This window comes from Plectropomus leopardus, chromosome 13 (genome assembly GCF_008729295.1).
Source record: "Plectropomus leopardus isolate mb chromosome 13, YSFRI_Pleo_2.0, whole genome shotgun sequence".
Taxonomy (NCBI): Eukaryota; Metazoa; Chordata; class Actinopteri; order Perciformes; family Serranidae; genus Plectropomus; species Plectropomus leopardus.
In genome coordinates this window covers 15,270,797-15,286,132 of record NC_056475.1, presented here as the reverse complement: position 1 = coordinate 15,286,132, position 15,336 = coordinate 15,270,797, and positions in this window count along the sequence as shown.

Below are 15,336 nucleotides of genomic sequence, written 5' to 3'. Positions count from 1 at the left end.
AGCTCAAAGCACTGCTGTGCCTCGCCTCCCAAAGCCATGAGCACGGCTGCAGACGGTTTGTCTTATTTTACCGTATCATTCAGTTTGAACTGAAATCCAAAGCAAAAACCAGATTTGCACATGACATTCACACAAGGTAAAAGTTTTACCTACAACTGCTTCTTGAACCGAATGTTTAAGCTACAAACCTGGATCAGGAAAAGCCTTGAGGTAAGGAAGGCCATCTCATAACTTAAAGGTCACAGGTTCAATTCCTAGATTCAAGTCACTCTGAATTAGGGTACAAGTTCAATGCCTGCAGACAGCTAGTTAGGCAGCTCTGTAGATCCACCCAGTTTGAACTGTTGTGGACTATTGTTTAATTCCAGGAGGAAAACAGGGTAATGGAAAACAGTCAAATACAGTAGATGAGATTCATCAGCAAAGAGGAAGAGCTTCAGCAAAGTAGAGAGAGCGAGAGGGAAAGAGACAGTCGGACAGACAGGCAGTTGTCGTACTTTCCTCTCTGCAGTCTCCAGAGCGGAGGAGTCATGCATCAGCGGAGGAAATTGGGAATGTGAAACATGCCAGATTAGAGGAGCAATCTGAGGGCCTGCAGACAAGCTCAATGGCTTCAACCATGGGAAAAAACATGCACTCAGACACGCACACATACGCACCAACATTAACGTGCACATGTGCACGCACAACCACAAAAACCCATTCAGATTTTGAACCACCTGCTGCATTCCACAGCCAATAAGTCAGCTACTTAAGGAGCCAGCTTTTAATCAGCCAGTCAGTCAGAGAGCCAGGCAGTAAAGCAGCCATCCATCCCGTCAGTTAATCAGCAAGACAGCTAAACACCCATTCAGTCAGTTAGTGGGATTTACTACTTAAACAATCTGCATGCACGCAGCCGATTGCAACATCAGCTGGTGACACAAAGACATCAGAAAAGAGCAAGTACAGCGACAGGGGAAATGTTTGGAAATTGGCTGAAACTATTAAAATGTATTATCTGCAGGACATGACCTGATAGTGAGTGACATATGAAACAAAATACAAAATATGACAGACCTTTACATAAAAATGACAAATTCTGAATGTAGGGGGTTTTTTTTAGCAATACTACAGAAATGAGCTAAGTGTTGGTCAATTTGTAAGGTTGCCAGTCACACACATACACACACACACACACACACACACACACACAGAGAGAGAGAGAGAGAGAGAGCCAACCAGGACAGGACAAGAGCAGAGGAAGTGGTTATTATGGAGGAAGCCAGGATGTCTTAAAGCCATTATATGCTCCTCAGAGAGAGGCAGTCAGAGGCAACACAGCTGACTGGAGTGCTTCAAAGCAGGAAGGAGCCCAGCCATCACCACCTCCACCAGCCTGCATGTTCAAGGGGAAGTGAGGAGTTTACAGGTTGAGATGGGGGTTACAGGGCAGGGTGGATGAGAAGAAGGGCATCTTGGATGTGTGATGGCCACAAAAAAACTTGTAAAAGGCATCATGACGATGGCAACACAAGAAAGTGATGTCCATACAGGTTTCAAAGGTTTAAATATTTCATTATAATAAAAAAAAAACATTTAAAAAATTCCTTCTAGCTGCTTCAAGAAATGTGGGATGTTACGATGACAAAAGAAAAGAAAAGAAAGACACATGAAGTAGAAATAACAGATAGGCTTTGCTGAGAAGTTTTGAAATCAATCTGGCCGACTGTGAATCATGAAGCAATCATCTGCGCTTCTTTGTAGCATGTAAATATGAACTGCAAAAACAACCCAGCGGTTAAATCCAGATAAAGTAGCGGGAAATGTTCTATTCTGAGGACAGTTTCCTTTTAACTGTTCATGCTAATAATGTTTGAGTTTTAAAATGTGGTGGTTTCCTTTCCTTGTGGTTGCCCAGAGAGATCTGCAGCCCTGACACTTTAGAACAAGTCATAATTTAGCATGATTGATTATGTTTATGACTGAAACTAAGCCTGAAATATTATTTGTGTATATTTTAGAATTGAAAACAACTTTTAATGGAAAAGAATGATTTTTGGGACGATGTGAAGCATTTCAGCGGATAGAATTTATCTAAGGGGAGAATGATTGTGGTGGGAATGGGATGGAGCAGGAGCAGAGGAAGTGATGGTGGTGAGTTATAGCAGAGCTTAAGGATGGAAAGAAGGAGGTGAAGGATGGAGAAGGAGGGTTTGATGGAAGGGAAAATGGCTTGCCTTTGGCATCGTAAAGGCATAAACAAGAGAGATCTGAACTGCTGAAGGCAGCTGGGACAAAGTGGTGTAGAAACAGCCCTTCCTTACTCCCGTTTCATCAAATACCGTCAATTTGTCAGTGATCTAGGGGTCAGATAATGACGCACAGAGGCACCTGCTGCAGCAGCATGATATGTTGACGCAGCAGGCAACAACCAAACTCATCAAATACTGCAACTTTGTCAGTGCACGTGGGCGTCAGAAAACAATGCACAGAACGACCCTTCGCTGTAGTACAAGAGCAAGAAAGTCTCTATAGGGCAGGTCGGAGAGCTTTCACCCAGGAGCCAGCTGTTCTTTTACTGTGTGAAACCAAAGCCAGGGTAAACTAAGGGTGGTGATGTATGTCACATGACGTACAGTCACCATACTGTTTTTAAGCCAAGCCATGACGTTTTTTCTAAACCTAACCAGATGCTTTGCTGCCTAAACTTGAGAAAGTAAACCTAAAAATGAAGTGTGTCAAATAAAGTCAAAAAGGTATGAAAAAAAATCTGAAAAAAATGAAGGAGTGTTTGGAATATTCAAAGTGTATCAGAAGTTTTCGAGATGTCATTATTCCCCTGCCCTCTCTCTTGGATATTTATTTTTTCTGCCACTATTCTCTTGGTTGTTTCTCAAAAAAGTTTTGAAAAGTTTTATTTGAGAATACATGCAGAATTGATTATGCTATGGGGAAGTTGGAATTATGCAGTAGAGACAATAATGAAAGCTTGTACTACTGAGCAAGCCCCTTCCTTTCCTATGTATCCTCTTCTACTGCAATTATCCCAGAATCTTTTTGCCTATTTTATTTTGTTGGCCTCCCTTCTCTTCCTTATTTCCTCCCGCAGTCTTCTCCCCTAATCCATTATTCCATCTCTCTCTCTTGCCCTCCTCATCAGTCCTCCCTCTTTGTTTTTCCTATATTTCCTACTTTATCCCCTCCTCTCCCTCTTTACCAGTCGCCCTCACCTCCTCCTCCTCTCTCCAGCACCTGTGCCCCTGCAGAGGGGGAGTTCCGGGGAAGAGGAAACCCCCGGGGCAGCTAGGCACCTCACAGATGGTTAGCAAATTACACCTTCATTACCTCTCCTCTTCCTCTGGCCACTGCTTCGCATTGACACGCTGTTCCTGTGATACCTCACATCTGTCAGCAGCTGACCGGTCTGCTCATAAAAGTAGCACCTATTTAGGAAGTTCTGAATAATGAATCCCTTATTCTGTTTTTATCTTATGTTCGCATGTTACACATTTTTGTAAACTAAAGCACAATGTAGGCTAACATATTACATGTGCAGCTATACTGCAGCATAATCATTGATTTTTTTTTTATCATCATAGGACAACTTGATTTATGGCAGTTACTCAGTAAAATGTCGTTCACAGGTGACGTATGACAGGTACAAAGACATGACCACATAAGGCCATGGAAGCATAATGTGAGGTGCAGATTGAAGACATTATAAGTGCATGTTTGTACACTGCAAAAAATGTCAAACATGAAATGTTATTTCATAATGTTAATTGTGTTTACGGTTTTTGTTTTTCTTTATTGTTCTACATTACCCTGCAGGGGCATCATTTTGCATTTTCCAACAATATGAAGTCATTCAGCACAGCGTCTTTAAAACCATGTCAAAAACATGTAATTTGATTTTTAAAAATCGCCTCAAGACATTGTTTTTTTTGCTTGATGTAATTTCCTAGAAAAAAAGTTGCATTACCCTGAAAAAAATGCATCTATTGAAAACAGAAAAATCTTGAAATCCATCTGACACAAGTGATTAAACTAAAAAATATCCTGAGATTAGTTTCATGTCTAGATTTTTGCACTGCACAGCATTAACCACAGGGAAATGTTGAACTTGTGTCACAGTCTGCCAGGGAACAGTGGAAACAGAAATCATATTTTATCAGGAGCAGTTTCAAGAAAGGCAACTCTTGTAGAATTCTTTGTACTAAATCACAGTCATTAATAAGTCATATTAGGTAATAATTTAAACAATATCACTTTACAAATAGCAGGATGATTAACGAGAACAATGACCAGCTTTCAGCTTTCTTTTGGCTCACTTTGATGGCTCCATTTCCAAAGAGATCTTTACACATCGTCTCTGTTGGAGTGGAAAGGGAACGTGTCAAAACGACTGGGGAGGTAATATTATAAAACAGTCTGATAGATGCTCGAGGGAACTATAAAATGCAGCACTAATCATGATTCATAGGGGTCTGATATGTGACACAACATCAGCCTGAGAAGTCTGTTTTTGGTTATTTCACAGAGTTCGACGATGTGTCTCAAGTTAAAGTTCCAGCTCGATATGATTTTTGAAGAATTTCCAGAAAAAACCTGTGTAATGTAATCCAGTACGAGGCTGGGTGGCAGCCACGTACATCAAACACAGAGGAGAAAGGTAATCGTTGATGGACCAGTTTCTTCTGCAGTTTGAATAATGACCACAGAGCGAATTGAGCTCAACTGCAGTAACTATGAACATCTTAGATACAAAATAGCATAATAATGTTATAAACAAGCATTTGTGTTCATTTCATAATATGCTTTTTATGTCAGCCTTTGTGTGGCTCTTTAAATCCACTGTTTGTTCTGAACAACGTCTTTTTTAGACCCAGATACATTAAACTAAGACCAAAAGCTAGTCACCTGTATTGGCCAAAAAACTGCACTTGAACACACTGCAAAGACTGCAGCCAACAGCCAACTAGCACGTACGTTCTGCAATTGCATGAGAGAAAATAACTCCATACCAGCAGGTGGCAGTAGTGGCAGTAGCTGAAACCAGCAGGACAGATTCAAGACGCTTATTAGCCAGCTAGCAAGTTAACAACACAACCTGATGTTGAGAGAACAAATTATATTTACCACGCCAGCTTACATTAACACAAAAAACTACAAGTGTTTTCTGCTAAGGACTCTTACCTCATATAGCAAATTAGAAAACAGCAAATATCACAAACTCCCCTCATTTGATTTCCTTACATCCATTTCTCTTCTCATCCAACCGAACTGGCAATCAGTGAGTGATTCCCTCACTGACGTACTCCGCCTCAAAAAAATAAATAAATAAAGAGGTGCCAATCTTGCAGGACACACCTCAAAACTAGGGCAACAGATGCTCAGCAATGCTCGAAATCAAATTCTAGGCTAAATTTACTTTTACGTCAGTTTTAAAAGATTCCAAACTGTGATTACACATCAGCCAAGGTTGGAATATTTGGTCACTGTTCAGGGACACTGTGGCTTAGGCCTATAGTTTAGCCACACTGAAAGTTTGTGTCTTAAATGCTGATTTTCTGCCAGAAGTATAAAAACTGCTTCCAGTGCCCTGACCAAACAGGTCACCAAAGGTCAAATAAAAAACACCAAAATGTCGTGGAACACATAATGGTGATAACATGAAGGGTTTCACTTGTGGAAAAAAATAAATAAACTGCTCTCTACAAAATATACTGTCACTGCATTTTTTATTAAAGTAGCCTATAATTCCCGTAGAGCTAATAATAAACAGTTCTGCACGTGGAAACACAGAATTTAATTGCCAGGTTCTCATAATTAAAGATTTTCATTGCATAAGGGAACCAGCTGTTTGTTAATTTGCAATGGCCACTGACTGACTGACACACGCCCTGTATCTTATTTCCATGCCTCCGTCAACTCAGCGTGAAAGCACGAGGCCCAGTGCACCCATTATTCAAGCTGAGGAAGGCATGGAATAATAATGAACGCACCTCACACGCATGAGCAAGTAAAACCCCCACCACCACCGCCACCGCCACTGGTGAGTTTCCAGGAGGTATTTCCATCATGTAAAATGTATGTCCCTCTCACTGCAACAGATCTCTCCATCCACTATCAAGAAGAGAAATGTTGTTCCTGGTGCTATGAAGTGGACCAATTGAAATAGCAAGGGAAAAAAGTAATTTCTTGCTTATTCCATCTTCTAAAGGTTATTAGAGTTATACTTTATATCTTGTTGCCATCATCTTTATCCACATTTGTCATCATCATTATTAATCACCATGGTTACATCACTGTATCCAATCGCAGGTGAGCATTTGGTTTGCTCATCTTCCTACATTTTGCTGATTTTGAGGTGAAAGGTTTTTACAAGTCTAGTAAAAGCTTTACTTTATTGTGTTATTCACTGTTGTGCAAACAATCTAATCAGACCACTGTTGTAGCTACAGGGAGAAAACAGCTCTGCCTCCAGTCATAAAGTCTTTTCCAGTGTCATGCTCCATGCTGTATCTGGCTTCTCCCAGTGTTTCGTCTGCCTTCCTGGATAAAATATGAAAGACTTCACTCATGCAGTATGCTAAGGTTGGCCAGTCTGTAAAAGAGAGAAGCTTTAACATCACACATGACTATGTATGTAGCTGCAAGTAAAACACACTTGCAGGACAGTTTGAAGACAGTGGTTGGTCTAATAAAATAGAAATATTCTTGTCCACAATTTTATACTAAAACTATAATTTCACCAAAATCAAGCCAAACTATATTGACATTTTTGAAAACTTTGAGATCTGCATTGATTTTTTTTTTTTTTTTTTCTTTTTTAAGACATTGATCTGGAACATTTTTAATAACCTGCTAAACTTGCAATTGTTGCACTGATCTGGAAATTTTTAAAAACCTGCTAAAGTTGCATTTGTGTTGATGAAACTGCAAAAAAATATAAACAAAAGAAGAATCAGATGGACCATATTCATAATAATGAATACAGTTAGCACTGCCGCACAGTACTGCATGTCAATGATGTCAACACAAGCACATGGTGGGATTACACACTGCACGTGGTTGTGTTTAGGCAACAAAAGCACATGGCAACCAATATTGGGACATCAACAAACATACACGCTGGCATGGATGGCTAGGATTAGGGGTAGGAGGCACATGGTAAGGTGTCGTAAAAAAACCATCACATTCAGACAGGAAGCAAACACCAGACTCCTGCATGAAAGTCTGGGGTTTGTTGGACCCACCCTATAGGCACCCTTGTGCTCCTTATATTACATTATTACCATCAGCATTTCAACCTGACGCCATTCTGAGTGATGCTGCCCTTTCAGGTATCATGCAAGTAAGGTGAGTGCCATCTGGCCGTCTGCCGGTGTATAACAACACCGCAACCACTTCTGTCCAGCTGCATTCTCAGTTGACACCATCCAATGGCGTATAATGTGGATGTGAAAGGTGGCTTTTGGAATAAGGATCTTACGCAAAAGCACCGTCAAAGCGCGGTATTTGATGACTTCGGAACGAGAATGGGCTGAAAGTGGCAGCATGTTACAATGAGAGGGGTGCCCAAACCAAATCCTGCTTAGGACCCCCATATGTCTAGGGTCGGACCTGTCTGTCGATTTTGACGACGAGATTTTACAGTCCATCGGGGTCAGTGAGTTTTTTTAGAGGTTAATATCTCCCTCATCACCTGCACCGTAATGAAAAAGTTAGAACTGAGAATCTCTAAAGGAGGAAACAGACACAAGAATGAGACAAAGTGACAATGCAGTGGCGGAGAAGCTGTGGAGCAAATGCGAGGACAGACAGTGAGATGGAGATAAAGGAGGTAGAGCCCACAGCAGGCCAGAAGTCCTCCAATGCTACTGCAGTGGAGTGACAATGAGAGAGGAGAGAGTATGAGTCATACACAAACCCCTCCCCTCTCTTTCTCTATCTCACACCCTCTCTTCCTACCTTCCTACCCCCCCCCCCCCCCCCCCCCCCCCCCCCCCTCCCCCCTATTGCCTACAGTGCCGATGTAGCCGGGTTACGTCGATCCGACTCATTCATTCACAGCCGAGTCTCAAACCTACTTTTTTATACAGATGAAATCAGGCTACTTAAGAGACTATCGCAACTCTCATTATAGTGCTCTGACATACTTTACCGCTCTGGCTGCTGGAGTCTCATTCATAAAAATGCTATCTGTCTGTGTACAGGGGATGACACACACACACACACACACACACACACACATCTCCAGTCCCATATTTGGTCATCTATAGCTGAATGGGTCGTGGACAAGTGTGTGTCGCTGCTAGGGTTTGGTGTTTAATCCCCACTGGGGCCACCCACACTGTGTGCACCCATAGTACTGTAACACTTTGGATAAATTCCTGAATGTGAATGTGCTCCATCTCCCCTCCATCATATGTTGCTTTTCCTCAATGAAGATTCACATCTATTTGGTTATTTCTCACTCCTCACACCCCCTACCCCTCTGCATTTTTCCCCCTTTACCCTCCTCTTGTCCTCTCTCAGTGGAGCAGCGTCTACCTCCATGTGGTTAGCTCATCTCCTTTTCTTCCTCTCCTCTCTCTGGTTAGCTCATCTCATCTCTAGGCAGTCAGCTTTGCAGGCAGCTAATTATAGGCCACGCTGTGGAGCGCAGGGCCGGATGTGACAGCATGCTGTGTTTGTGTGTGTGTCTGTGCACTGTATGTCTGTATGTGTGTTAAGCGCAGACATATATGTTTCTGCTTGTCTTGTCATATGTCTTTCTGCTTACAAGAAGTGTGTTCATATCCTCCATGTGCAGTATGTGCCCATATGTTTATGTCTTTTACATCGAATCTAGGTCCAGTTTGGGTTCTAGCCCCTCATAGTGGACATCTTCCTGTTCCTCACTGCTAAACGTTTGGGAATATGTTCCATCACCGAGGATCCTCGCAAGTATAACAATACGAAAGTGTGTGTGCATGCATGTATGTGCATGTGCGTGGACAAGCCACCAGCAGGATATCCAATCCCAGCCCCTCCCACACTGTACTGCAGCTCTGACTCATACAAGGTGGAGGCAGAGACAACCAGGGTCTGATGACTGGCTATAAGTGTGCGCACACACACAGACACACACACATATATATGGTCTATATAGCAAAGTAAACAGGTGTGGAGATAATATACACATACTCCATATAGCACTGTGCATACTGTAGACAGACACGAAGAGGGGCTATGTTATACAGTCAGTTACCAGTATGACATAATGATGTGTATTTATAGCTATTTAAGAAATAAAAAAATAAAGAAAATAATCATGACTGATTGTCTGGCAGGTATGTAAAATAATATCACCTCAAGCACAGTTCCGGTTAACAGTCTAAACACTGTTCCAAGTCAGTGCACAAGATATATATTAAATTGGTAACCATAGGAACAGCACTTCTGTGTTGCACTATCAACTAATGGTGAAGCAGACTTAACCATGAGATAAACTGACTGCAATTTCTGCTGTAAAGAAGTTACATACAGCAAGTTTGAGCTCCAAGTCCATCACGATTTAACATCTTGCGAGCCAAAGACATGGACAATAAAGCATTAGTACTAGTGCCATTTATGCATCCAGCAGACACAGCATGTCTCGTATTTACTCTCTTTTTAGCTCTGCTTTGGTCTATAATACCAACTCCTGAGGGGAATATCTGGCTCTTTAACTCAAGTGATTCACACTGGGAACTGTTTTGTACTTTTAGTATACATAAGGTACATAAGTACATAAAAGTATATAAAACGGCATTAAAATAGAGCTTCTTTTTTTTTTAGTTAAGTACAGTGGAGTGCCAGTGGAGGATTTCCTGCACCCCCAAAAAAGGTCCCAGCTAAGCCCTTAATGTCCTAAAAATCCTGAAAATGCCATAAAATTCTATAAATGTCCTAGACTCACAGAAATGTCCTTAAATGCTAGAAATGCCCTTAAATTATCAAGACATTTTAAAATCATTGAAATGTCGTGAAATCATGGAAACATGTATGGTATGGGGCTACTGCAACTGGCCCCTGGCCTCCTGTCATTTTGTAAAAGTGGCCCCCAAGCAAAGTAAGTATCCCTCCTTTAGTTGCTAAATGAAGCACTGCGTTCACCAACTACTCACTAAAGCCCATTTCCCACTGTACAAGAAACACTAACGCCTGTTAACATCTGGATTTACATCGGCAGTGGTAGAAATACAGCAGCCCAGTGAACATGCTAGACCCTATACCATCGAGATGCAATGACACGCCAACACAAAATACCGTCCGTCTCAAACCCAAGCAGCGCATCATTCAAGATTAGTCACAGTTCACTACAATGTTAGTGAATATGGTGGGCCTTGCCCCTGGAAATTATGTCGTAGCCACTGGTTCAATATTAATTGAATCACATACTTGCTTACGGTGAGCTCAGTGTTGATTTTTAGTAATAGAAGTATATACACATAAAGTTAAAAATGATAAAGCTTAACAGTCCCATATTACCTATTGTCCAACTTTACCAGTATTCACCCTAAATATAATATAAAATAAGGATTCAGCGGGTGTCACGTTGAAAATGACGTCAGGTCCACGCAGCATCACTATAGCAATTATCTTAGCAAGAGCCAAGATCTGTTTGGAGACCAGTAACAAAGAAAACCAAACGAACATTTAAATAAGGTTTTTAGCGAGCATCATGTAATGTGTTAAAGATGAAACAACAAAGATATGATGGGTTATAGTGTGAGTTGCCATCTCTGCAAAATTCAAATGCTGTCACTGACATCATGACCTTTCCCTCTTTTATAATATCTCTGGTTTACAGTAACAAAATACTACATACATGTTGACAATGACCTAATTATCACCAGAAAAAAAATGCAGACTCTAAATAATAGATGACAGCTTACTGAATTTATGTTTTACCTACATTATTTCATAGTTTCTGTGAAACAGGATAAGATAACAAAAAGAGAAGGCAACTGTATTCTACAAAGGGAGCGAATATGCACATGGATTTCTCAATGAATGAGAGGTTGCATCCAATCATACATTACGCACATAGGAGCATATGCCTGCATACACACATGCGGGCAGACAGACAGATAATAGCAGCAGCGTCACACGTAAAGGATGTGTATCTGTAGAGATGCCATGGGAACTCTCTCTCTCTCTCTCACTCTCTCTCTCTCCTCCTCCTCCTCCTCCTCCTCCCTCTCTTCCATCTTTATCACTCACTCTTTCCTTCTCTCCTGCTCTACGTCTGCCTCATGGCTTCCTGTGTCGTCCCCTCCCCCACTGCTATAAAAGGAGCGAGGCCTGTTCATTCATGCATTCAGCCAGTCAGCTGAGCGAAGAGAGAGGAAGGAGGGATGAAGGGAGGAGGAGAGACAGTGATAAAAACGGAGGAGAGGGAGAGGAGGAAGAGGACAGCTTTCTCCCTGCGATGAATAGGTCACCTGTATTACATCACTGATGGAGGATGAAGGGATGGAAAAGAAAAAATAAATGAAAGGTAGGACAAAAAAAGACCAGACCCCTCCTTTCCTTCTCTCTCTTCCTCATCCTCTTCCTCTCTGCCCCCCCCCCCCCCCCCCCCCCCCCCCCCCCCCCCCCCCCCTCCCCGTCAAATAAATGAAAGGTTAGGAGTTTGGAAAAAAGACCAGACCCCTCGTAGAGTACAGTAATGCAATACAAAACAATATGTTATAATACAGACCCGCCCCAATCACCCCCTCCCCTCCCCTTCATGACAGTATGAGTCACAGACAGACCAGTTCCCTTGATGCACTGCGGAAACGTAATGTGACGTAGCCTCCACATCTCTCCCTCCCTTGCCACACGCGTCGTTCCATCCCTCCCATTCATTCGTCCGGCGCTCCCTCCCATTCATCCATCCTCCTGTCATAGCACAGCAAGCCTCCATTCACAAAAAGCCAGCAAGCCAAAAGAGAGAGAGACGGCAGGTGGATTCACACCACCAAAACGAACACAAACTGTGTCACAGCAGAATATCATACATTTAAGTAGAGTACAGTAATGCAATACAAAACAATATGGTATAATACAGATCTGAGGTGTACAGTAGAGGTAAATTATCAGCACCAAAGTTCACCAAGGAAGGCAGGTAAGAAAAATAGCAAATCTTGGAAAATGTTATGAGTGTCTTTTATTGGTTTGAGGAATAATCCTGAGTTTAACCAATGCTGTGCAAGGTTTATTGTTGCAATGGTTTCAGCATGTGCAGTCAAATGTGAGCTGGACTGCCAAGAGCACTGATTTGTTACATTGATTAAATTGTTGACAGCAAGTATGTTTGAGGTGTCCAAGCGTGTGACAACTCAGAGTCAAATATGGACAACTCACAATCTAAAACTGTGAATAGAAAAGAATAGAAATGCAATTAACTACAGTACAGCTCAGAGCAATACATGTATCCAGTTCTGCACTGCAATACGCAGTAAGATTTACAAAAGACAGTTCATCAGGAGCGATGGGAAGATTTCAGTCACAGCTTCGAACCAATAATCTACAGCCTTCCAGGCAGAATTGATCATTAGAAAACAAAAAAAGCCAGGTCTCTGATATCACTTCAGGATGAAGTAACTGACAAACTCCAATCTCTGCGTCTGACACAGCAGCATCTTATTATCTGCTGGTGCTCACAGACATTCTGCTAGTTAGTAACAGACAACACAAAAGATTTGTGTTTTATGACATTCAGAAATGTCTGCAGAACTTAACCCATCAGCAGTCTGCAGAGGTAAGTGATGAAGTGAAAAGCAAGGGTCATTTTTTAATGTTATAGACTAAAAAGTGCCACACAGCAAGAAAAATAGAGGGAGAGATGTAATGAAATTAGTTTATTATTAGCGGATGATTACCACACATAGACTTTAGGGGCAATAGAGCATTAATTGGAAAATTTAAAAACTTTTATGGTAAATGGTGACAGAGAAAGACATGGAAAGCACATTTGATATATCTTATTGTTGAATGCAAACTACCTTGCATTGAGCACAACAAAACAATAATACTGATCAGATCAGAATATTTGTTACATTAACTAGAATTTAATAACTGTAACCATAACCATATCCTAGAATGTTATCCTGGACAGGTATTTTGATTATTTATGAACAATCATTTTGGAGAATTTTACTCATAAAATGAATATTTTGAAACATGCATTGTTTATAAATTAGTGCAGGAATGCTGTTTACTTACAGGCCAACCTAGAAGTTTGGATTATTGCTGAAAAAAAAGTTTTCTGATACTTTCACGTTCTGCTCAGCGAAATAATCTTCTCAAATGAACAACACCTGTACACCTTTTGAATTGTGAATGCAACTGCAAAACATAAAAAATGTTACACTATAAACATACTACGCCACAGTCACATGACTTCAACATCACCACCATAAAGCCGTTTTTGGCACGCTGACACTCTGTAGTCTCATTCAGCCACTTTTTAACAACCGCCTATATAAAGACACATAACAGCTTCAAAAGTTACATGTGGAGTATTTACTGACACATTTTATGTTTTAGATCAAAAGGTAAACATTTCTTCAGCTTGTGTTCACTGCAGACCTAATGTCAGGCATCTAACCAAAAAAACACATTTAAAAACCACAGACTTCAAGATGAGGGAACCGAAAGGGTTAAAATGCTCATTTCCCAATTTTAAGACTTATTCCTGCCATGGTTGTATTAAGAGACCTGGATCACAGCTTTGGAGGTTATTTAAAAGTTCTTTAGCGAGCAAGGGCAGGCTGAGCTGGATACTTCCTGTTTAGCTCTCCATTAACTTAAATGGGGATACAATAATTTCATCTTGCAGCTCTTTTCAAATGTTATCTGGATCCGACGGATTCATCCGCATGATGAAACAAGTCATTTTGCAGAGTTTGTAACACTCAACAAAATGTATCCACTGATTTGCAGACATCTCTTTCCCAATGTAAGTTTACAGGAACTGTTAGTGCTCTTTACACCACCACCGAACAATCAGCTGGACAGCATGAAACCAGTTACAGGTGTACTGCATCTCCCACGTGTAATACAAAGAAATGGAGTATGCATGCTTAGCCACAACATTACTACTTGTCAAACACTTTCACTTTCTGATTGTACAGACTTCCAGTAACTTCACGAGGAAATTTAAATTTGTCATTAATCATACTTTAAACAAACAGAGACATTAACATTGCAACCATAGTCTAAGCTTGTGTGACTCCGAGTGAGCAAGAAAATGCACAAAATTCCTCTGAAACCAAGCACTCCTGCTCTGAGCGTGTCTAATCCCTTTTGATTACATCACTGCACATATGTAATAATGGATGACATCACTAAATGGTCACAGCAGTCAGAGACAAACGCCTCAACAACTTAAGTGTGATTTTATGAATGAATGGGTGACATTCAGGTTTGCCCTGCTGGTTGGCTGAAGAGAGGAGCAGAGAAAATCTTAACGTACAGTATGATTCACCACAACAAAGTGTTAGGGAGGGGGTGGTGATGTCATCAGTGGTGGTGGGGGAGTCATCTGTGAGTCAGAGAGGAAAAAGAAGAGGAGGAGATGGAGGAGGAGGAGGAGGAAGAGGATAAGGAAGAGAGGTGGGTAAAAAAAAAAAAAAAGGAGCACATGGGGAGGTGGGGTACCTGCTGTGTGTGACCCATGGTAACAGGCAATGCTGGCCTGTGGATGACTCACCACTGCTTTACCAACCTCACACAAACACACACACACACACACACACACACAAAAAAAACAGGGATGTTCACACCATTGCCACATACATGTAAAATCCCATCATATCCCATTTCTTTGTATTAGAAGAATGTAGACTTCCACACAACATAAACACATGTCGCCTACAGCTTCACACAAGCATATGCACACAGATGCACACACTTTTATGCACGCATATACGCCACATGAAGTGCAAGGGAGAGGAGGGGAGGGTCAGGATGACTCACACATCAATGATAATACCCCTCCCCCTGCCCCAATCACACACACACACTAACACACAGAAGAAGTACATATCATTTGGATGCAACCCACATCCTCCCCACATCCTGGGGAACCTCCCATCTGAAACTCAGACTGACAGCAGGAGGCTCCGACTGACTGCAGTTTGTCTAAGGTGATGGGAACTCTCTGGCAGGATCGTCTTACGTTGAAATAAGTAAGGATAAAATGTTTGCGGTTGTATGTCTACACCGACCTTAAGGTTTCTAGTCTCGTAAGCGCTAATCTGTTAGTATCAGTCTCTGTGAGATAAAATCACTTTTGATTGAATTTCTGTACAAATTGAGCTTGGCTAAGATAAT